The sequence below is a fragment of the Heterodontus francisci genome, chromosome 13 (genome assembly GCF_036365525.1).
Source record: "Heterodontus francisci isolate sHetFra1 chromosome 13, sHetFra1.hap1, whole genome shotgun sequence".
In the NCBI taxonomy this organism is placed as follows: domain Eukaryota; kingdom Metazoa; phylum Chordata; class Chondrichthyes; order Heterodontiformes; family Heterodontidae; genus Heterodontus; species Heterodontus francisci.
In genome coordinates this window covers 19,557,943-19,582,980 of record NC_090383.1, presented here as the reverse complement: position 1 = coordinate 19,582,980, position 25,038 = coordinate 19,557,943, and the positions used below count along the sequence as shown (strand labels likewise).

At 42.5% G+C, this 25,038-nt stretch overlaps 1 protein-coding gene across 1 annotated transcript in view; it reads right to left on the bottom strand.

The window, feature by feature from the left end:
- The window catches only part of LOC137376264 (zinc finger and BTB domain-containing protein 2-like), a 48,875-nt gene extending 24,122 nt beyond the window's left edge, over nt 1–24,753 (bottom strand). The window contains exon 1 of the mRNA XM_068044460.1: nt 24,252–24,753. The gene's annotated coding sequence lies outside the window, so the exon portion shown is untranslated. The remainder of the gene's footprint in view (nt 1–24,251) is intronic.
- Between the last annotated feature and the right edge of the window lie 285 nt (nt 24,754–25,038).

Genomic DNA, 25,038 nt, shown 5'->3' with positions numbered 1-25,038 from the left:
TATGTACCATCTACAATTGCACTGCAGCAATGCACCAAGGCTCCTTAGACAGCACCTTCCAAACCCATGGCCCCTACCAACTAGAAGGACAAGGGCAGTAAATGCATGGGAACACCACCACCTGTAAGTTCCCCTCCAAGTCACACACCATCCTGACTTGGAACTATATCGCCGTTCCTTCACTGTCGCTGGGTCAAAATCCTGGAACTCCCTTCCTAACAGCACTGTGGGTGCACCTACCCCAAATGGACTGCCGCGGTTCAAGAAGGCAGCTCACCGCCACCTTCTCCAGGGCAATTAGGGATGGGCAATAAATGCTGGCCTCTCCAGCGACACCCACATCCCATGAATGAATTAAAAAAAAACACATTCCCTACCCCTCCCATCAGCATTCCAAAGGGATTCTCTCCATGACACACTGGTCCACTCCTCCGTCACCCCAGACACCTCACAATCACAGGAGGTGTAACAGTGGTGCTTTGACCTCCTCTCTCTTCACCATCCAAAGCCCCAAACACTCCTTCCAAGTGAAGAAACGATTTACTTGTGTTTTTCAATTCAGTATACTGTATTTGCTGCTCTAAATGCTGTCTCCTCTACATTGGGGAGACCAAATGCAGATTGGGTGAATGCTTTGCAGAACACTGTTGCTCAGTCCACAAGCATGACCCAGAGCTTCCGGTTGCTTGCCATTTTAATTCACCACCTTTGCTCATGCCCACATTTCTGTCCTCAGCCTGATGCAGTGTTCCAGTGAAGCTCTAGGAACAGCACCTCACCTTCCAATTAGGCACTTTACAGCCTTCTGGACTCAACCTTGAGCTCAACAATTTCAGACCATGATCCCCATTTTGATTTTTCTTTTAAATTCCAGACTACTGGAGGAGGTGGTGGTCGCGGTGTTCATAGTGGAACAGGGGAGTGCGGAAATAATCAGCTAATGCAGAGTCAGAGGATGAAGGTATGATTGAGGTTGTGCAGGAATTTGTTAGGGAATAAGGAAAACTGACAAGTAAGGAAACAATGGGTTTGCAGAGTTGTGGATTACCTGACGTTTGAGAAGAAGGAATGTGAACAGAATGGCAAGGGGAACATTTGAAAAAAAATAATCAACTCTCAAGATGAAGATGGGGTGGATTAGAGTTTCAGTAGAAGCAAAGAGATAAGGATGTTAAGTAAGCAAAGATCCAGAGTGGAAGCACATAGGTGACTGTCTGGATATGGGGTCAAAAACCTAGTGGAGAGTCAAATGGTACACTAAAGTCATGCACAAATGACAGGCAGGCAACCAAGGAGGATGGTACCAAAGGTTACCAGGTACGGACAGGAGCCAATAAAGGATGGCACGAATCTGGTTAGTGTTGAGCCCAGGGAAATTTTGACTCATTCAGGATTTGATGAGGCAGTCAGATAAGAGTTAGATGTCATTTGCACATTTACAACGCTTGCTCCCTGCATGTGGATGATATCACTGAGGTGTAGTATGTAAAAGTATTTGGCATGAAAGTAGTTCTTGCAAGCACTTTTAGCAATGGCAAAGGTCTGAAAATGTCAATGGAGGACTAAGGGTCTACATATCAAAAAATAGGAGGCATTAGCTATCAGTCGTATTAATTGTGTCTTAATTGTTTAATTGCATGCAGGTGATGGGCATTAACTGGGGGTTCACTTGTGCTCCTTTTATAGTTTGGCTTTTGTTACTGTTGGATATTGGTGTCCCTCATTTGGGGATATCTAGACCCTTGCTTTAATTTATTTGGTACTTCAAAAGAGGTATAAATAGGAAAGCCTAAGACTGAGGTAGCTAGATTGGAGGTGCATGTTTGTGTTGTGTATCTCAGTAAATAAAGCTTATAAAAGTGTGTAAAGATTGGCTCCTGTTCTATCCTTCAACACTTGGCTTTCTAGAATAGGTTGGACTTGCAAGGAAAAGGGAGAAACTAAGTTATTCAAGAAGCGAAGAAAGATTTTGGTTATTCCATTGAAGGGCATAGATCACTGAAGCACAAAGCTGGAAGAGGATTAAGTTAGCAATGAAGTGAGTTTTGAAACCTTAGTTGGGATGCAAAACACTGGCACAAAAAAAATGTTTCAAGTATTTGTACATTTTTACCAAAATTCAAATACATTTGTAGTGGGATACGAAAATAAATATTGCATCAAGAGTGTCAAAACAGTGGTCAAATTTACAAAAATATGTATCCTTTCGGGGTGAAGCAGAAAATTTACTGATTTGACTTAAACATTTGAGAAAGAATGAAATGCTCAAAAGAACATTCATAAAATTGTTAGCAATGAAAATAATAGTCGAGTAGCATGGGACCTTTCCAGTTGTAATTTGAATGATTTTCTCTGTCCAATTATTGTCTGTGATCAAGACTGAACAAATGAAACACTGGGATCATGTCACAGTAAGGCAATGTGAAGTATCATATTTATTAGCATTAGTAATAGGGCTGGAATCTCTAAGGTCTGACTTTAAAACATTTGACTAACACTAACTTGATTGAGTTTTTTGAGGAAGTGACAAAGATGATTGATGAAGGAAGGGCAGTGGATGTTATCTATATGGACTTCAGTAAAGCCTTTGACAAGGTCCCTCATGGCAGACTGGTACAAAAGGTGAAGTCACACGGGATCAGAGGTGAGCTGGCAAGATGGATACAGAACTGGCTCTGTCATAGAAGACAGAGGGTAGCAGTGGAAGGGTGCTTTTCTGAATGGAGGGATGTGACTAGTGGTGTTCCGCAGGGATCAGTGCTGGGACCTTTGCTGTTTGTAGTATATATAAATGTTTTGGAGGAAAATGTAGCTGGTCTGATTAGCAAGTTTGCGGACGACACAAAGGTTGGTGGAGTTACGGATAGTGATGAGGATTGTCAGAGGATACAGCAGGATATAGATCGGTTGGAGACTTGGGCGGAGAAATGGCAGATGGAGTTTAATCCGGACAAATGTGAGGTAATGCATTTTGGAATATCTAATACAGGTGGGAGGTATACAGTAAATGGCAGAACCCTTAGGAGTATTGACAGGCAGAGAGATCTGGGCGTACAGGTCCACAGGTCACAAAGTGGCAACGCAGGTGGATAAGGTAGTCAAGAAGGCATACGGCATGCTTGCTTTCATCAGTTGGGGCATAGGGTATAAAAATTGGCAAGTCATGCTGCAGCTGTACAGAACTTTAGTTAGGCCACACTTAGAATATTGCGTGCAATTCTGGTCACCATACTACCAGAAGGACGTGGAGGCTTTGGAGAGGGTACAGAAGAGGTTTACCAGGATGTTGCCTGGTCTGGAGGGCATTAGCTATGAGGAGAGGTTGGATAAACTCGGATTGTTTTCACTGGAATGACGGAGGTGGAGGGGCGACATGATAGAGGTTTACAAAATTATGAGTGGCATGGAAAGAGTGGATAGTCAGAAGCTTTTTCCCAAGGTCGAAGAGTCAGTTACTAGAGGACATAGGTTTAAGGTGCGAGGGGCAAAGTTTAGATGGGATGTGCGAGGCAAGTTCTTTACACAGAGGGTGGTGAGTGCCTGGAACTTGCTGCCGGGGGAGGTGGTGGAAGCAGGTACGATAGCGAAGTTTAAGAGGCATCTTGACAAATACATGAATAGGATGGGAATAGAGGGATACGGTTCCCGGAAGTGCAGAAGGTTTTAGTTTAGACAGGCATCAAGATCGGCGCAGGCTTGGAGGGCCGAATGGCCTGCTCCTGTGCTGTACTGTTCTTTGTACTTTGTTCTTTGTATTTCAGAAGGTGTACTGGATAAAGCTTAAAAAGGCAACAATTTTTCTAACACCAAAATAGCACATTTCCCTTTCATTATACATTAACATCTTAGCTTGGTTATTAAACAAACATTAACTATCCTTCTTGCAATAATTGGTAAGTTATTACTTTAAATGTTACAAAAAGGCTATTTGCCCTTTAGGCAGTACATGAAAACAAACAGTCAGCTGGGAGTATATTATTAGGTGTAACATATAATCAAGCAGTTCTGATAATTCTATAATGTGGACCTACTTAAGATACATGTAATTTATAAAGCCATTAGAAACAGTGCTCTGCCTGTATCTCATTCCCAAACAGCAACTGTTTATAACACAATCTTCTATCCTATTTGTGTCTTCATCTTACTTGCCTTTCCACTCTAATTCCAATTCCATGCTCATCTCTTCCTAAACTCCAGTTGGCTTCGGCTCTACTCATATCTGTAAGACGGCTCTAGCCAAAGTTACGAATGACATCTTTGTAACTGTGGCACATTATCCCTTCTCACCCCTTCTGCAATGCTCAATACAATTGATCACAGCATGCTCCTCTAAAACCACTCCTTTGTTATGCAGTTCTGTGCGACTGCTGTTGCATGGTTCCATTCTCACCTATGCAAATAAAGCCAAAGCATCTATCTTCAACCTCTTTATTCTTGGTAATATTATCAGTATCATGAAGCTAGTTTTCATACGTATGTGAAGATGCACGGCTCTACCCTCCCCCTCCCTTACCTCTCTCCCAGCTCTATGCTGGTAGACTCCTTCTCCAATATCAATTCTTGGATGAGTCCTAACTTTTTCCAGCCAAACATCAGGAAGACCAAACCCATCACCACAAACTGCTCCCTTGCCACTCACTGCTTCCTTGTCCCACCACACTCTGGCTGAACAAGATTATTTATAAACTTTCGTCCCGAAGCAGAGTGTTAAACCTTAGATCCAATCTTCAACGGTTTACTTTCACCATCACAACATTGCATCTGCCTCACCTCATCCTCCACCACCTCCCCGACTATTGAAATCTTCACACTTTTGTTACATTCAGTCTTAACTACTCTATCTTCCATCCTCTACCCTCCATAAACTAACTTGTCCAAATCTCTGTTGCATGATACTATCCCATACTAGGCCCTATTTACCCATCAACCACATCCTCACTTACATACTCTGGCTCCTTGTCCCCCAGCACAAACAATTCAAAATCCCATCTTCATCCATAGATTCCATCACGGCTTTTCTCCACCATATTTCTGCAATCCCCCCCAACCCTATTTCACATCCAGAGTGTTTCAGCCCTCTGATTCCAGCTTTTTCAGCATCCTTTCTTCCCATCATCTGCATCAAAGCTTTAAACTGTTAGTACAAATTGGTGGCGCACTCATCCTAAACCTTTGCACTACAAGACCCATTTCACTGACTAAGCTTTCAGTCACCTTCCCTTCCTCGGTCAGTCTCTGTTTTCTTCCAAGACTATTTCATTAAATTTTAGAACACTGGAGCAGACCATTCAGCCCATGGCTCTTTTAGAGAGCTGACATGCAAACAACTTAGTTCTCATTCCTTTACCTACTTTCGTTTAAAAATTATTACAGAATCTACTAACACCACTTCTTCCACATACCAACCACACTCTGGATAAAAATAAATAAATTCTCACCTCTCTTCATTGTATGGGTGATGATCTTAAATTTATACTGTCCCATACTAATTTTGGTCAAGGCAAGTGAGAGATAGTGTAAAACTAAAAGAAAGGGCTATACAGAAGCAAAGAACAGCAGAGATCCTATAGACTGGGGAAAAATAAAATTAAAGTAATTCAAATGGTAAGAGCTACAAAAAGGATTCAAAGTAAGTGGTAGAAGCTGCAAAAAGGGATTATGAGAAAAAGCTTGTGAGGGACATCAGGGACAACACTGAGTATTTACAAATATATTAAGAGAAAAAGAACAGCTAAAAGTAATGTGGGCCCCTTAATGATACACACAGGTGATACTGTAATCGGAAATCAGAAAATGGTAGACTTACTAAGTAATTACTTTTATTGGTCTTCACAGTAGAGAATGATAAATACCAGAAATACAAGGAAAACAAATATAAATCAAGGGGAGGAACTAACCAGATTCAATACAAGTAAAAAAAAAATTGTTAACTGAGAATTAACTGAGGTTAGACAAATCTCCAGGACCTGATGGTTTCCACTCAGGGTATTAAAAAGTGGTGAGAAAATTGTTGATGTATTAGCTATGATCTTCCAAATCGTCCCTGTTTCAATAACTGTCCCTTTGAAATGGAAAACTGTCAATGTGACTCCATTATTTAAAGGGTAGGAGAGATAAAATAGGAAATTATAGGTCTACTGTATCAGTTGTGGGGAGGTTAATAGAATCTGTTTTTAGTGACTGAGCATTTGGACAATGCGAGCCAGAGTTGAAATGGATTTGTACAAAAATAAAACAATTTAAAAGGCTAATAAGATGTTGGCCTTTATCTCAAGAGGGCTGGAATACAAAGGGGTAGAAGATATGTTACAGTTGTACAGAACTCTTGATACCGAGGCTAAAAGTGTTAATAAAAAGCAAAATGCTGCAGATGCTGGAAATCTGAAATAAAAACAGGAAATGCTGGAAATACTTAGCATATCTGGCAGCGCCTGTGGAGAGAGAAACAAAGTTAACGTTTCAGGTCGATGACCTTTTGTCATAACTGGCAAAGGTTAGAAATTTAATAGGTTTTGAACAAGCGTAAGGTGGGGGGGGGGACAGGAGGAAAGAGGAACAAAAGGGAAGGTCTGTGAACGGGTGGGAGAGATTAAATGACAAAGATGTCAAGGAACAAAAGGCAGAGAGTGGTAATAGTTGTAATAAAAAACAAAGCATTTGTCCAGAAAGTGTGTTAATGGCAGAATAATGAACTCATGGTCTGAAATTGTTGAACTCAATGTTGAGTTCAGAAGGTTGTAAAGTACCTAATCGGAAGATGAGATGCTGCGCTTGGGTGGGGGGGGGGGGGGGGGGAGGTGGGGAAAGAGTAGAGAAAATCCTCGATTGAGGAAAAAGGAAGACATATCAGAAGCACTGTTGTGAAAGGTTGCATCATCAGAACATGGAGAATGGAATAGAGTCCTTACAGGAAGCAGGGTGTGAATAAGTGTAGTCAAGGTAGCTGTGGGAGTCAGTGGGCTTATAATATTAGTAGAAAGCCTATCCCCAGAAATAGAGACAGCGAAGTTGAGGAAGGGAGGGGAAGTATCGTAGATGGACCATGTGAAGGTGAGAGAAGGGTGGAAATTGGAAGCAAAGTTGAAGAAATTTTCCAGTTCCAGGCGAGAGTAGCAAACGGATCTGGTACAGTCATCAATGTACCAGAAAAAAGAGTTGGGTGAGGGGGGCCAGAGTAGGACTGGAACAAGGAAAGTTTGGCATACCCCACAAAAAGACAGGTGTAACTAGGAGCCATGCAGGTACCCATAGCAACATCTTTTATTTGGAGGATATGAGTGCAGTTGAGGAAGAAGTTGGGTTCAATGTGAGAACAAGTTCAGCCAGGGAGAGGAGGGTGGTGGTGGATGGGAACTGGTTGAAGCTCTGTTCAAGGAAGAAGCAGAGAACCCTCAGACTGTCCTGGAGGGGGATGGAGGTGTGCAGAGATTGGACGTCCATTGTGAAGAGGCAGCAGTTAGGGCCAGGAAACTGGATAGTTGAAATGACGTAGGATGTCAGAAGAGTCAGAGTTGTAGGCGGGAAGAGACTAGAAAAGGGGAGAGAAAGAAAGTCAAGATAGGAAGAAATAAGTTCAGTGGGGCAGGAACAAGCTAAAACGATGAGTCGATCAGGACAGTCCTGTTTGTGGCTTTTGGGAAGGAGGTAGAAGCAGGCTGTTTGGTATTGCAAGACTAGGAGGTCAGGAAGCTGTAGAGGGAAAATCTCAAGAGGAGATGAGGTCAGTGACAGTCCTGGAGATAGTGGCTTGATATTCGGTGGTGGGGTCACTGTCCAAAGGGAGGTAGGAAGAAATGTCTGAGAGTTGGTGCTCAGCCTCTGCAAGGTAGGGCTCAGTACGCCAGATATCAACAGCACCACCCTTGTCAGTGGGTTTGATCACAATGGCGGGGTTAGACCTGAGAGAACAGAGTGCAGCAAGTTCAGAGGGAGATAGGTTAGAGTGAGTGAGGGCAGCAGAGAAATTAAGACTGCTGACGTTATGCCGACAGTTCTCAATGGAAAGATCAAGAGTGGACAAGAGGCCAGAGCAAGGGGTCCAGGTGGCGGGAGAATACTGGTGGCGGGTGAATGGGTCCGCTGGTCGGGGAGAGGACTCCTGGCCAAGCAATAAGCCTGGAGGTGAAGGTGACAGAAGAAGAGCTCGACGTTGTACCAAGCACAAAATTAATTGAGGTGGGGGTGCAAGGGTATAAAGCTGAGTCCTTTGCTAAGTACATCATCGTTCAGTGTCAGAAGGTATTGTGAATATATGGCAAAGGGTGAGATTAGAAGAAGGGATGAGGTAAAAGGGGAAGATCAATCTAGAGAGGCTTTGGTACCCATGAGTTGTTGGAGCTTGCGTTCCTTAATGCCCGAAAAGAAGAGAAAATGTTTTATGTTAAAGTGTCAGATAAGACAAAGGACGAAATATAACTATGGAGCAGGACAGCTTTGAGTCAGGCTGAGTCGGTGCTGCTGGAGAGAGTGGTCGAGTGTGTACATGTGGCAGCGCATGGCACTGAATGTGAATCTCAGGATGCGACGAGAACAACAGTCTGAGGAATGTTGTATGTCTCAGAGATACTTGTAACCCTGGGTGAATTTGAAGTTTGAAGGATGGAACTTCAATTGAATCCACATGGATTAAGTCAGAGCCGGATACAGTTGCCGAGGAAGGAGATGTGGTTCAGAAAGTGAGTTTTGGTAGAACCTTATCGAACACCAGGAGGGAAATGGAAAACAATAAAGGTGAACAACGTAAAAGAGACAAACGGAAATCCCATCAGAGAGAAGAGCAGAACTTCAAGGTAGGTATTCCTGGAAGAAAAGTGAGTGAATTAAACACCAAAATAAAAGCAAACTACTGCGGATGCTGGAAATCTGAAATAAAAACAAAGTGCTGGAAATACTCAGCAGGTCTGGCAGCATCTGAGGAGAGAGAAACAGAATTAGCATTTCAGGTCAATGACCTTTCATCAGAACTGGCAAAGGTTAGAAATGTAATAGGTTTTGAGCAAGTGAGGGGGGGGGGGGGGGTGGGTGGGGAAGGAGAAGAGGAACAAAAGGGAAAGTGTGTGGAAAAAGTGTTAAATTATGAGGACAGATTGCATAGACTAGGCTGTATTCCCTTGAATCTAAAAGATTAAGTGATAATTTAATTGAGGTGTTTAAGATGATCGAAGGAATTGATAGGATAGAGAGAAACTATATCTTCTGGTGGGGGAATCCAGAACAAGGGTGTACAAGCTTAAACGTTAGAGCTAGATCTTTCAGGGGTGATGTCAGAAAGCATTTCTTCAGACAAAGGCTAGTGGAGGTCTGGAAATCTCTCCCCCAAAAAGCTGTTAAGACTAGGTCAATTGAAAATTTCAAAACTGAGGTTGATAGATTCATGTTAGGCAAGAGTATTAAGGTTATGGAACCAAGGGGGTTACATGGAGTTAAGATACAAATCAGTCATAATTTAATAGAATGGAGGAACAGGCCTGAGGGCCTATGTCCTATAATTATTGACTCATCAGCCAATGAAAATAGCTCCCCCTCCTCAATTTATTTTATAAAAACCTATTATTTTCAGAACTTCTATTCAAATTCCTTTTAACTTTTATTTCTAATAAATTGAGTCCAAATTTCTTGAAATAAAATCAAAAAATGCTGAAATTTAGATTTAGGATACATACCTAAAATGTCATAATCTCAGAATCACAGAATTATTACAGTGCAGAAGGAGGCCATTCATCCCATCGTGTCTGCACTGGCTCTCCGAAAGAGCAATTCACTCAGTTCCATTCCCCCGCCTTTTCCCCATAACCCTGCACATTCTTCCCTTTCATGTAACAGTCTAATTCCCTTTTGAATGCTTCAATTGAACCTGCCTTCACCACACTCTCAGGCAGTGCATTTCAGACCTTAATTACTTGCTGTGTGAAAATTTTTTCATGTCACTTTTGCTTCTCTTACCAAATATTTTAAACCTGTGCCCTCTCGTTCTCGATCCTTTCACAAGTGGAAACAGTTTCTCTCTATCTACTCTGTCCAGACCACTCATGATTTTGAATACCTCGACCATTCTCGTGAATCTTTTCTGTACTCTCCCCAATGCCCTCACGTCTTTCCTAAAGTGCGGCGCCAGAACTGGACACAATACTCTAGCTGAGGCTGAATTAGTGTCTTATACAAGTTCAACATAACTACTTTGCTCTTGTACTCAATGCTCCTATTAATAAAGCCCAGGATATTGTATGCTTTATTAACAGCTCTCTCAATCTGTCCTGCCACCTTCAATGACTTATGCACGTATATCCCCAGGACCCTCTGCTCCTGCATCCCTTTTAGAATTGTACCCTTTATTTTATATTGTCTCTCCAAGTTCTTCCTACCAAAATGAATCACTTCACATTTCTAATTCATCTCTGCCCCACCAAGCATAATCATGCCAGCTGGGTTAAATTTAGAGTTATGCTGGTTCTAGTCTTAACTCCAGATTCAGTCTTCACACATGTCTCAGAACATCCCAAATTTACCAGTGTCAATTTTCCATTGCCTACAATTGGCAGACATTAGGTGGCAGTAATTCGGCACCATCAGACTAATTTATGATTCATAGAACTGTGTCCTCTGCTTCCTACCAGGCACCCAATAATAGACAACCGGGTGGTGAGCACAAAGGGTGAACGATACACTGAAGTAAAGAAAACTGAAAGTGATGAGATGAAGAAAACTTACATCAATCTTAAACCTGCCAGAAAATATAAATTTCACTGGAGGTGCCAAATGGGTGCTTCATGGGTTAGTCCTCGGATCCCAGCATCAGCTAACTTTGATTTACCACCTCCTACATCCAAGACAGCTCAAGGATCAACTCAATCCTTCCATTCATGAACTGGACAGTGGTGGGGTAGGAGAGTGCAAAGCACATGTTCATCATCTTCTTATGATGAAGGGGTCTATGATACTCAACCACTCTAAGAAACCATGATTTGAATGCTGGTTCCCTGGTTAAGATCCCAGCAATATTATTTTTTCATTATACATTGTCACCATTACAGCCTGTGGACTCTGCACCTCTTGGCATCCAAAATGCAGTAACGTTGTACAGCTGAATTCACTGATGTGCTATGCTTCAGAACAGCATTATATAAATGTGGCCTTGAGAATACTTCAGAAATCTGTTTAACTTAACCCCCACCCCCCCATAGTGTTAAATAAATATAAGGTTTCCCCATTATCATGAGTTTGAACTGTAAGGAGCATTTTTTTTTTTAAATCCCTCTCGAAGTCAACATGAGCAGAGGACGTGTCTGGCTGGATTTTAAGGGCTCGCTGCCAATCTTGGAGGAAAGCTCAAAAAACGGCCGGCCGCATGCCAAAAAGCCGCCGCAATGTGCTGCACGGCAGCTTATTTAAATGGCCAGGGCGGCCGGCCCGTCTCACCTCCACCCCACCGCGCCCCCACCCACCTCCACACCATTTTTAAAGGGCAGCCAGCCCTGCCAGCACATTTAAATTTTTAAGGAAGTAAACCTGCAAAGTTAAATAAATAAATTTATAATGCCCCTTCCCCCCCCCCCCCCAATAACAATTACAGTAACTATTTGCCCTTTCCACCCAAAACACTTAGCTTTTACATCTGATTTTCTCCCCCCCCCCACCCCCCCAACAAACTGCACAAAGTTTAAAGGTCAAACCTTCCCACCACCCCCTACACCCATCACATTTATTTGATCCCGTCCCCCCACAGAGAATGTTGCCTCCTCCCCCCTCCCCACCAGTTTGGCGTCCCGTTTGCTCAGATGGAGATTCGAAGACATGGGAGTGCCGGCCGCCGCGCCAAAGATTGTGGTGGGCCTTCAAGATCATAGGTAAGTCTATTTAAATGTGTTCATTTTATTGATTTGAATATTTTATTTGAGGTCCCGTTGCTCAGCAGTGGGGGGGGGGGGGCCGCCACGGAGCCTCGACGCCGCCGGGAGGACCGGGCCAGGTCCTCACGGTGTCTAGGTCCATGGCGGGCCTCATCTGGAGCCATCTTTGGCCCCCGCCCCCACCCCGCGCCTGGGGGAGAACAAAATCCAGCCCAGTGTCACATATTTTTCAGTGAGTCAACTGGAGGTACTGAACATACTCTATTCCATGTGCCTCACACTTTACAGATGCTGACTGACCTGCAGTATTTTTCAGCATTTGTACTTTTTCCCTTTTATTTTCCAAGTTTCTTTAGTCTCTCCTCATAACTGAAGTCTCACATCCCTGGTATCACCTTAGAAAATCTCTCCATGCCACTGCTTTGAAATCTTTTCTAAAGGTTCCCAAAACTGGACACAGTATGCAGTCTGACTTACGATTTTTATAGATTTATCAACTTGTTCTTCCACTTTTAAAGATCTGTGTATCTGAATCCCCCACATCTCTCTGTTCACCTACTCCTTTTAAAGATTTACCATTTAGTATGCATTTCCTCTCATTCTTTTTCCTAAAATGCATTTGTGAAGCATCTTGAACATTAATTCATATAGCGTCTTTATTATAAATCTAAGTTATTGTTACTATATTTCATTTTTGGATAGAATAACTATCTAGTGCTTATCCAGAAGCAATGACATTGGTAAGCATGTCAACATGTATAGTAAACGTTGAGATAATGGCCAGAATTTTGCAGCACAACAAAGTGCACATATTTTGTAGTACTAATAACAGTTTCATACATGATGTTTTGTATGCTCTTTCTTCCCACACCATTCATTACAGCACAAGAGGCCATTCAGCCCCTGGAATCCGTGCTACCCCTTCAACTACTACTGCCTAGGCTAATTCCATTTTCTTGCCCTTTCCCAATTATACTCTTCCTGTTCAAATACTTATCCAATTCCCTTTTAAGTGACATTACAGTATCTATCTCAGTCACTTGTGGTAAAGCATTCCATGTTTCAATAAGCTTCTGTATGGGGAAAAAAAATTCCCTCTGCCTTTTTCTAGTGAACGTCAGTGTATGGCATATTGTTAGCACGGTCAATCAGTGCACATTATTTAGCCTCTCAATCTTTAACAGCTCTATTATACACCGACTGCCTCCCTCCCATTAATCTTTTCTCTTCTCTTCTACTGGAAGAGGCCCCAGTTTTTCAAGCCGCTCACCAGAACAGTAAGATCTCATTCCTGGTGTTACTCTAGTGCAGCTTCATGGTACCCTTTTATGGCTCTAATATGTTTCCCATTTTGAGTGCCCAGAGCAGCACACAATACTTCAAACCAATACTTGTATAAATTCAACATCACTTCCTTGCTTCTAAATATTATAGAAAATAAAGATTTCTCTTGGCTTTATCTACCCACATTTGAAGATCTTTGTATTTACACCTCAAGATCTCTGTTCTTCAATCTAATAAGAATCTGATGTCATTATTCTCCCAAATTTAATCTATGATTATGGAGACTAGGTACTTATGCATGATATCAGCAGAAGAACACAAGAAATAAGAGTAGGAGTAGCCCATACAGCCCCTCGAGCCTGCTCTGCCATTCAATACAATCATGACTGATCTTCCTCAACTCCACTATCCCGCACACTCCCCATATCCCTTGATTCCCTGAGACCAAAAATCTGTCTCTCTCAGCCTTAAATATGTTCAATGATGGAGCAGCCACAACCCCCTAGAGAAGAGAATTTCAAAGAATCAGAACCCTTTGAGTGAAAAAATTTCTCCTCATCCTAGTTCTAAATGATCAACCCCTTATCCTGAGGATATGCCCCCATGTTCTAGATTCCCTTGCCAGGGGAAACAACCTCTGTGTCTACCCTGACAAGACCCTTCAGAATCTTGTATGTTTCAATGAGATCACCTCTCATTCTTCTAAACTCAAGAGTATAGGCCCAATTAACTCAGCCTCTCCTCATAGGTCAGCCCTCTCATCCCAGGAACCAATCTAGTGAACCTTCAAGGCAAGTATATCCTTCCTTAGACATGGAGACCAAAACTGTGCACAGTACTCCAGGTGTGGTCGCACCAAAGCCCTGTACGATTGTAATAAGACTTCCTTATTCATGTACTCCAATCCCGTTGCAATAAAGGGCAAAATGCCATTTGCTTTCCTGTACCTGCATGCTAATTTGTATGAGTACAACCACATATCTCTGAATATCAACATTTCGAAGTTTCAAATCTTTTAAAAAATATTCTGCTTTTCTACTCTTACTACCGAAGTGAGTAACCTCTCACTTCCTGACATTATACTCCATCTGCCACCTCGTTGCCCACTTGCAACCTCTTTGTGTCCTCCCCACAGCTTACTTTTGCACCTAACTTTGTATAGTCAGAAAACTTAAGATACAATATTCTCGGTTTCTTTGTTTAAGTCATTAATATAGACTGTAACTAGCTGAGGCCCCTGTACTGATCTTCCACTCGTCATAGCCTGCCAACTTGAAAATGCCCCATTTATCCCTACTCTTTGCTTCTTGTCTGTTAACCAATCTTCTGTCCATGCTAATATACTACCCCAACTTCACGAGCCCTTATCTTGCGTATTAACCTTTTGTGTGGCACCTTATTGAATGCCTTTTGGAAATCCAAATATACTATATCTACTGGTTCCCCTTTTTCTATCCTACTAGTTATACCTTTGTCAAACGTGATTTCCCTTTCGTAAAACCATGTTGACTTTGTCTGATCATACTATGATTTTCTAAGTGCATTGCGAAGACTTCCTTAATAATAGATTGCAGCATTTTCCTGACTGGCCTGTATCTCTCGGTTACCTCTCTTCCTTCTGTGAATAGTGGTGTTAGCAAAGATTTGCTAACTTCCAATCCAATGAGATCGTTCTAGAATCTAGGAAATTTTGGAAAATCATAACCAGCACATCCACTACCTCTGCAGCTACCTCTTTTAGAACCCTAGGATGTAGACCATCAGGTCCTGGGAATTTTACAGCCTTAAGTTTCTCCAATACTTTTTCTCTGCTGATATTAATTACCTTAAGGTTCTCACTCTTATTGGCCTCTTGGTTACCCTCTATTTCTGGTATGTGATTTGTGTCTTCTATTGTGAGAACAGACACAAAATATTTGTTCAAGATCTCTGCCATGTCCTTGTTCCCCATGATAATTTCTCCTGTCTCTGCCTCTAAGGGAAGATTTACTTTAGCTAGTCTCCTTTCTATATAGTTACAAAAGTTCTTACCATCTTTTTATATTCCTGGCTGGTTTAATCTCATTCTATTTTTTCCCTCATCAACTTTTTGGTTGCCCTTTGCCGCTTTCTAAAACACTACCAATCCTCAGGCTTACTATTATTCTTTACAATTTTATATGCCAATTCTTTTAATCTAATACTATCCTTAACTTCCCTAGTAAGCCACCGATGGATCTTTCTTGCTGAGTTTTTTTTAAATGGAATGCATTTTTCTTCAACATTTTGAATTATTTCTTTAAATGTTTCCCACTGCCATATCTTTCCGTCTATTTACGCAATCAACCTCAACCAGCTCTGCCCTTATATCTGTGTAATTGGTTTTGTTTAAGTTTAAGATTCTTGTATGGGGCTGGAGTATGTCACTTTCAAACTTAATATAGATTTCAACTGCATTATGATCACTTTCCCGCCACCCCCTCCCCCCCAACCAGTGGATCTTTTACCTTTACTATCTTTTACTAAGCAGCAAGTCAGTAAAAAATACGTTGGGTTTAATAGAGATTTTTTTGGCATTTACAGACTTTCAGTTTTCAAATTTTGTAGTGTCATTTTTATTTTTCAAAGTTTAAATGAATTTTTTTTGTTCAAACTCAATGTCACTACAATGTCCTATCATCCAGCAAAATTCCAGTATGCTGGAAGTTCAATATACAATGAACTGATATTTATTTGGATTTGCGGTACAGAACAAATCAACCACTTGGGGGCACTGGCACACAGAATAGAATTATATGACCAAAGATTAAGGACAAATAGGTTAAGTCAGTATGGCATGGCAGGAAGATACCTAGATTTTTGTGGTGCATCACCGGAATATGTGTTATAGCATTCTTGAAAACTTCTGAAACCCACAGATGCAACAGTTTACAGTCCTTACAATGCACACATATTCCATTCTGGCAGTCTTTCATGTAAATGCTTAAAAAGTTATGATACAATATATTCAAATAGTTTATCCATTTTTCCATTAATCCATCTCAGCCAGTAGGAAAGCAAAGTATTATCACTTACCCAGTTAACAACATTGTTCATAGAATGATAAATTTCAGAGTTTATTTTACCACAGTGTTTCCTAAACATGTTCTGCAATAGTGCCTCAGGATGACTTCTACAGCAATGAGAACACGAAGTGCGCATGTGCACTTGTGTTTACACCGCTATTTGAAGTTACTATTTAGATTTATCTGGCTGCTATCCTTTCCTGAACGACTTGGGTAAAACCACTTTGCTAGTTTCTAAATGCAGGGTGAAATATTCAGCCCATTAGCTGTAAAAATACAAGACCTCCTCTTTTACTGCCTTCTTGCTGCACCAGACTATTAGCAACCTTGGCATCATATTTGATCCAGAGGCTACCTATCCACATCATCACTAAGACCGCCTATTTTCATCTCCATATCACCCAACCTTGCCCCTACCTCAGTTTGCCTGGTGCTGAAACCCTCAACCATCCCCTTGTTACCTCTAGACTGAACTATTCCAATACACTTCTGGCCAGCCTCCCATCCTCCCCCTTCATAAAATAAAGGCCATCCAAAACTCTGCTGCCCACATCCCAACTCTCAGCAAGTCCAGTTCACCTGTCACTCCGTTCTTGCTGACCTATACTGGCTCCCAGTTAGGCAACACCTCCATTTTAAAATTCTCGCCCTTGTTCTCAAATCCCTTCATGGCCTCGCCCCTTCAAATCTCTGTAACCTCCTCCAGACCTACAACCCTCAGATATCTGCACTCCTCCAATTCTGATCTGCTGCACATCCCCAATTTTAATTGCTCGACCACTGGCAGCTGTGCCTTCAGCTGCCAAGACCCCAAGCTCGAGAATTCCCTCCCTATACCTCTCCACCTCTCTAGCTCCTTTAAGATGTTCCTTAAACCCTGCCTTTTCATCTGCCCTAAAATCTCCTTTTTTGGGATCAAATTTTGTTTGTTAATGCTCCTGTAAAGAGCCTTGGGGTGTTATACTATGTTAAAGGTGCTATATAAATGCCAGTTTTTGTTGCTGTTCTTTACTTTACTAGGCTGTCAATTGTGGGTGACATGGCAAACACAAACTAAACCTCTAGTTATTCATTCCTCCATAACCAGACTCCTAGATCTGTCCCAATGGCTTCAAAAATTAAAAAGTCCCATCTCAGAAACATACGCCCAAAAAATAAAAGCATAATCCTAACATCCACATGATCACCGCTACCCCACCTCCCCCATCTTTTGCATAAACTGCAATCACATCAGAAGGTTTTCTCTGCTTGCTATGTGTAACAAAATCGTTGACTGAAAACGTATTTAGGAATTTGATACATATAGTAGAGTTAAAATCTCTCCCACCACCTCAACGTACCCAAATCCCATGGTATTTAACAGACTCTCACAAATCATTTAATTGGTCATACAAGGCTCCATTTGAGACCCACTTCCAAAGTTTTTTTTGTTAGCTTTCTGGATGTTTGTGCCAAATAGTGAATTTGCTGTTAATTGCAATAGCAACTTGCAACTGTTCAAATATAAGATCAGGAATTAGGCCATTCATCTCCTTGTGCATGATCCATAATTCAATTAGATCATGGCTGACCTGTACCGTAAATCCATTTACCCTCCTTTGATCCATATCCCTATCCCTCAATACCCTTCCCTAACAAAAATCCATCAATCTTAGTCTTAAAATTTCAATTGACCCAACATCCAGCTTTCTGGAGCAGTGTTCCAGATTCCTACTACCCTTTGTATGGAAACTCCAAAGGCCTAGCACTAAGTGCTCCCTTGTTCTGGATTCCTCACCACCAGAAATATGTGACCTGCTATGTTACCATATTGTGTCAGTCGTGATGTGCCTAATATACCTCATGACACTTCTGAGATCAGTAACTCCCCAACCCCTCTCACTTTCTTTCCCTCTTCGCCTGAAGATACTGACTTGTGCTATAGCATGGACACAGGAAGCCCTCCAAGTGCCTTACCCAAGTGCCCATTCTTCACATATAATAATAGAGTTAATATTAACAGACCATTCAAACATTGAGGATTTCATAACCACACATTTCCCAGCAAGGGTCATTGAAACTCGACTGGTATTTCTGCTTCCTGGCACAATGACGTTGAGGGTAATTACAGTGCTGCCTCTGGCAAGATTAGTCAATTTAGCACAGAGCAGCAACCAAGCTAGGGACCGCAGTTAACAGTTATAGTTTGAGACCACAGTAGAAAGTGCACCTACACTTAGACATTCCAAGAAAGCCCCATTGGCAACTTTTTCCAATTAGTGTTTCCATAATAGACCTTCAGGTTGAAAGTACATTCCCATCCCCCATCACACACAGAAGTATTCCACAGAAACACACTGTAATGTAATCCCCATCATATGAGGAGTTCCTTTTTCAAACGACCAGATTTTCTTTCATTCTAGCTCTTTTAGTTTTAAGGTGAATTTCTGGGCCCATTTATTTGAGCAATGTCAACAGTGGGAAACTAAAATACCTTTGGGTATCTAGTGTCACATTCAAACACAAGACCCAGCAGAATTCTCCACTCTGCCTCAACTAAACTTCAGAAGACTCACCCCAATGACAAGAATTTTTTCCCATTCCCCAAACCAGCCTTCCTTCTAGCCAATTTGTACTGGATATTGAGCAGTCTTTTGCTTTGAACCCATTCATTAGGAACTAGATGTGAGTTCAGAACAAAAGACTTCTCATAATACATAAACTCATCTTACATAGGAGCCTTTTTAACCAACAGATAAGAGACTTTCACTCTGAGCCTGGCATTAATTCAAGTTTAAGTTTCACAGATGAAAGGACAAAATCCAGTCCTAAAACCACCATCCCCGCCCCCCACCCCCACTGTACGTTCTGGCTCTTCAGAAGATCATTCCTTTCATCAAAAATATGTAAAAATAAATATTGTAGAGCCCTCACAGAAGTGGACCTGACTCAATGTAGATTCAGTCTGACTTAACTTTAAAAAAAAATACAGCACACATTTGTCACACATATCATTTTGTATGTCTTCTTGCCCCCAGTGCTGAGTGAAATTGCTGGTTGAAAGAGGCTCAGAAAGTACAATGTCAGCAGCACATCGTGTATGATGATGACACACACAGCTGCCCCCTGCTGTTGTACTTCAAATGACAGCAGGCCATTGAACAATTCCATTTCAGTACGAATTGCAGAACTGCTTGATTATGTTTCAAATTACTTGTGGTTACTCTAATAGTGACTTTAGTGCTATTTATTAAAGCATATTCTTCTGAAATGCAATTTATTAGGACTTTAAGCTATACCACAACCTCAGTTAAAAATCATAATAGAATAAAGTGCAAGGGGTGGATATATGCTGAATCCAACCTGGGGGTCAAGACCATATGCCAACTCCTTGAGTTAGTTGGCGAGCTGTGATTGAGGTCACGCTGCAGATGAGAAGGCTGAGATCTTTGACAGCTGGTAAGAGGTAGGGTTTTGCTGGAAAGTGTGTTAGGACCTGCACTAGAGGTTAGGTGCATTATTAACAGTGTATAAGAGACATTTTAGAATCACAGAAGGTTTACGGCACAGAAAGAGGCCACTTGGCTCATCATGTCTGCGCCAGCCAGAAAACGAGCCACGCTGCCTAATTCCACCTGCCAGCATTTGGTCCATAGCCCTGCAGGTTACAGCACTTGAGGTGCATAGAGTTCAGGGTTTCTGCAGGCAGTGAGTTCCAGACCCCCCACCACCCTCTGGGTGAAAAATGTTTTCCTCATCGCCCCTCTAATCTTTCTACCAATCACTTAAAATCTATGCCCCCTTGTCATTGACCTCTCTGCGAAGGTAAATAAGCCCTTCACATCTTCTCTATCCAGGCCCCTCACAATTTTGTACAATTCAATCAGATCTCCCCTCAGCCTTCTCTGTCCCAAGGAGAACAAGCCCAGCCTATCCAATCTATTCTCATAGCTGCGCTTTTCCAGTCCTGGCAACATCCTCGTAAATCTCCTCTGTACCCTCTCTAGTGCAATTACATCCTTTCTGTAATGAGGTGACCAGAACTGCACACAGTACTCAAGTTGTGGCCTAACTAATGATTTATACAGTTCCAGCATAACCAGCTGCTCTTCTATTCTATAACTCAGCTAGTAAAGGAAAGGATTCCATATGCCTTCTTAACCACCTTATCGACCGGTCCTGCTACCTTGAGGGATCTGTGGACATTTCACTACAAGGTCCCTCACTCCCTCTACACCTCTCAGTATTCTCCCATTAATTGTGTGTTTCTTTGCCTTGTTTGACCAACCCAATTGCATCACCTCACACTTCTCCAGGTTGAATTCCATTTGCCACTTTTCTGCTCACCTGACCAGTCCATCGATATCTTCCTGCAGCCTACAGTTATCCTCCTCGCCATCAACCACATAGCTAATTTTTGCGTTGTCCGCTAATTTCTTGATCATGCCCCCTACATTTACGTCCAAATCGTTAATATATACCACAAAAAGCAAGGGACCTAGTACTGCGCCCTATGGGACGCCACTGGAAACCGCCTTCCAATTGCAAAAACACCCGTCAACAATTACCCTTTGTTTCCTGCCACTGAGCCAATTTTGTATCCAGCTTGCTACATTTCCCTGGATTCCATGGGCTTTTTTTAAAAAAACAGCCTGCCATGTGGGACCTTGTCAAAAGCCTTGCTAAAATCCATGTAGACCATATCAACTGCATTACCCTCATCAATCCTCGTTACTTCTTCAAAAAATTCAATCAAGTTAGTCTGACAAGATCTTCCCTTAACAAATCGATGCTGACTATCCTTGATTAATCCGTGCCCTTCTAAGTGACAGTTTATCGTGTCTCTCAGAATTGATTCCAATAATTTGCCCACTACTGAGGTTAGAATGACTGGCCTGTAATTATTTGGTCTATCCCTCGCTCCATTTTAAACAAAGGTACAACGTTAGCAGGGCTCCAATCCTCCAGCACCACACCTGTATCCAGTGAGGACTGGAAACGGTGGACACTCTCCACTATTTCCTCCTTGGCATCTTTTAACAGCCTGGGGTACATTTCATCCAGCCTTGGTGATTTATCCACTTTCAAGGATGCTAGTCCCATTAATACTTCCTCTCTCCCTATGTTTAATCACATCCAATACTTCATAATGCTCTTCCTTAACTGCAATATCTGCATTGTCCCCCTCTTTTGTGAAGACAGATGCAAAGTATTCATTCAGAACCATGCCAACAACATCCGCACCTACACATAGGTTACCTTCTTGCTCTTTTATGGGCCCTACCCTTTCCTTAGTTATCCTCTTACTCTATGTATTGTTAAAACATCTTTGGATTCACCTTGATTTTGCTTGCCAATATTCTTTCATGCCCTCTCTTTGCTTTGCTAATTTCCTTTTTGATTTCACCCCTCCACTTTCTGTAGTATTGAGTTCTCGGTGTCGGACTTAAGCTTTTTCTGCCTTTTCGTACCCTGTAAGCTCCATGACATCTACAGGGCTCTAGGTTTGGCCATTCCACTCTTTTTCTTTGTGGGAACATGTTTACTCCGAACCCCCTTAATCTCCCCTTTGAATGCCTCCCACTGCTCTGACATGGCTTTACTTTCAAGGTTCTGTTTCCAGTCCACTTTCGCTAAATCACTCCTCAGCTTAGTAAAGTTGGTCTTGCCCCAATTGAGAACTCTAACTCCTGTTCTATCCTTGTCCTTTTCCATAACTATATTAAAACTGACTGAATTATGATCACTACCACTACAGGATCAGCTCTAGTGAAGTGTGACAGCCTTAGGACAGGTCATTTCAAAACAAACAGAACCAGGGCCAGCTGGTTAACATGAAATAAATAACAAGTAAAATGCTTACTATAATGCAACCCTTTATACACAAATGGCTTTATCATGCCAGTTTCCCAAGTCAATGCTCAGAAGTGTAACAAGAAAGTGACCAATTAATGTAGTCAGCTGTGATTATTATTGGAATCACCACTATATTCAATTTCTGAAAAAAGTGGTAACTGAAATGATAAATCCACACACTGAATAAGCTGTATTTGCTTTTACTTTCTCCTCAAGCATCAGCCGTGGCTCAGTTGGTAGCACTCTGGCTTGAGTTACAAGGTTCTGGGTTCAAGTCCCACTCTAGGGCTTAAACACAAAAATCAAAGCTGACCACTCTCAGCGCAATACTGAGGGAGCGCTGCTTTGTTGGAGGTGACATCTTTCACACAAGACTTTAAAATCGAGACCCTGGCTGCCCTCTGAAGTGGACATCACAGATCCCATGGCACTATTTCCAAGAAGAGCAGGGGAGTTATTCCCGGTGCCCTGGCCAATATTTCTCTCTCAAACATCATCATAAGAATAGATCTCATCATTGTCACATGTGTGCTTGAGAGAGTTTGCTGTGGCATTTCCTACATTACAACAGCGACTGTACTTCAAAAGTACTTCATTGGCTGTAAAGCACTTGGACATCCGGTGGTCATGAAAAGCACTATATAAATGCAAGTCCTTTTTTTTTTAAAGTGCAGATAACAACTTACCACCATTCCATAAGGTCATGTGCAAGGCTTACAGAGTAGTCAAGTCAGTCAAATTCCATTTCTATGGCATGGCTCTCCAAAACATTTACTGGCATTTTAGGGACTACTGTTTTTGATTTCATCCATTTTTTAAGAAAAGGAAAAACTGTGGCTTTGCCTATTATATACAAGGGGCTGCTTAACACCTTATAATCATGGTAGTTGACTAGTCAATTTTTTTTATTCAATGGAATTTATACCATATTTATAGGATAGCATTGTGATTTTCCATGAAAAGCCGGGTTCTCGGCTGTGTGAACATCCTCTCCAGAAATGAGCAACTGCCTTCTGGTAAACTTCCTAATCAGGATCACTAAATACTGATTATTTAGCTTGGTGACTTGCATATGACACAGTTAATTACAGAAACAGGAGACACAGTGCACTCACAGAATACAGTCTGGGGCTTTCCTTACCAGCCAGTAACCATTGACTTATAGGCAGTATATTGTCAAGTCACCCAGTTCTCAAGAGTGAACTGGGTAAAAGGTGATTGTCATGGTTCAAGCAGCTATATTTGTCACACATGGTGGCGGGGAGGGAGGGAGGGTTAGTACCACGGAGTACATATACTGTTCAACATTACAGTAGATATACTCTTTAAATTTGTACTATATGAACCGTTTACAAGCTGTGTTTGTACTTCATTTAAACTAATTAACAGTACACCAGTGTTAGTTCACGAGTGCGATGTATAGCCTTAGTCTCGTCAGGTTAACGGTACCAACTTCCGACAACTGGGTCTCTTAAAGGAAGTCGGGAAACTCCCAAAGTATTCTTCTCAAACAAAGAAAAAACCAGCGAAAAGTCACACCTCAAACCTTACTGATCACACACAATATTTACACACACATACAGTTAGAGTCATAGAGTCATTAAAATACATAAACAAAAATAAGCAAAACTTTTCAGCGGATTGAAACCAACATGGTCGCAATAAATTAGTAGAGTGCGACAAAAAAAAGTGCAGAGATGAGATTTTAAAATAACTCCTGATCCGGGAGGGGGGATTTGATTCCGCCCATTTGCTAAAATGTGCCACGGAGGCGAGCGCGATCGGCGCCCGATTTTGGCCGCAGACTTTCAGCGACTTGAGAAAGGGAGGAGCCAATGGCACTGAGACCGACTCCCCTGCTCGGCTCGGGTGTTAATTATTTTAATAGTTCGCTGGGATCCCGCCCCATTTGCTGGTGGCGCTGTGGGGCCAGCCTTCTCTCTCCGTGTGACCGGATGAGTGTCTCTCACAGGCCGCCACTTCCGCACCTCCAGCATCAGGGCATGGGGGGGGGGGGACAAAGGAGAGACCGGCAGCCGCCCCTCATACCGGGAGAGGGGCCCCTGCTCACTCGGTGTGGCGGTGTGTGTTCCACCGCGGGGCCCAGGTCTCGCCTCACGCGGCCCGTGCGACGCACCGAGCTCGGACCCCGGCGCGCCCTTACCTCCCCCCTCCCCGGTTCCCTCCCCGCCTCACCAAAACACCCCCCCCCCCTTCCTCCTCCTCCACCCCCGGTACCGACCTGCGGGCTCCTCCTCCAGCTCCTTTACGGCGCTTTGTTTTTTTTTGTTAATCCGGCCTTTTTTTTTTGTCTTCCCCCTCCCGGTCTGTGCGCACCGACTGACCGAGCTCGGCTCTCCGCTCCGCGCCGCCGCCTTCCTCTCAACCAAACTGCCAAACGGTTGCTGCACGTTCCGTTACGTTCGCCGTCACATGACCGGAGTGGGCTGAGAGCTCCCGGGGCGCTGAGGCGGCGCGAGGCACAGGACAGGATAGGGCGCGCGAGGCGGCGCCGGCCGAGCGGCCTGCAGCAAATTACAGCCCCACACAGATCGGGAGAAAGGACCCGCGCCTTGTAACCGGTCAACCGGGACATGTTCCCCTTCTCCTCCCCGGTTCCGGGGGACGCAAAGCAGCAGCATAAACCATGTTCCTGCTACAAAACAATGCAACTATCTGTTCGCTCCTTTTTATTTTAAATTAAATGTAACCGGTGCACCGGGACACCTCCCCGGTTAAAAAAAAACACATAAACGCACCGTTCTTATTGCAATGCGACCTCTCCTTCCCCCTCTCTTAACCTTAAATTAAGCCATCGTTTTTATTGCAACTGTTTTTTTAACTTTTCATCAAAAGTTTCTATTGTTTACTCCAATGAAAAAGTTAACTTGTTCTTGAGTTCTGCCCCTTTACACATAAAAAAATTGCATTGCAATAAAAGATATGTTGAGAAGGTCCGCAGCAGCAATCCAAGGTCATTTGGTAGCACGCTCTCCAAATATGGCAGTGAGGCGATTACATTTTAAGCA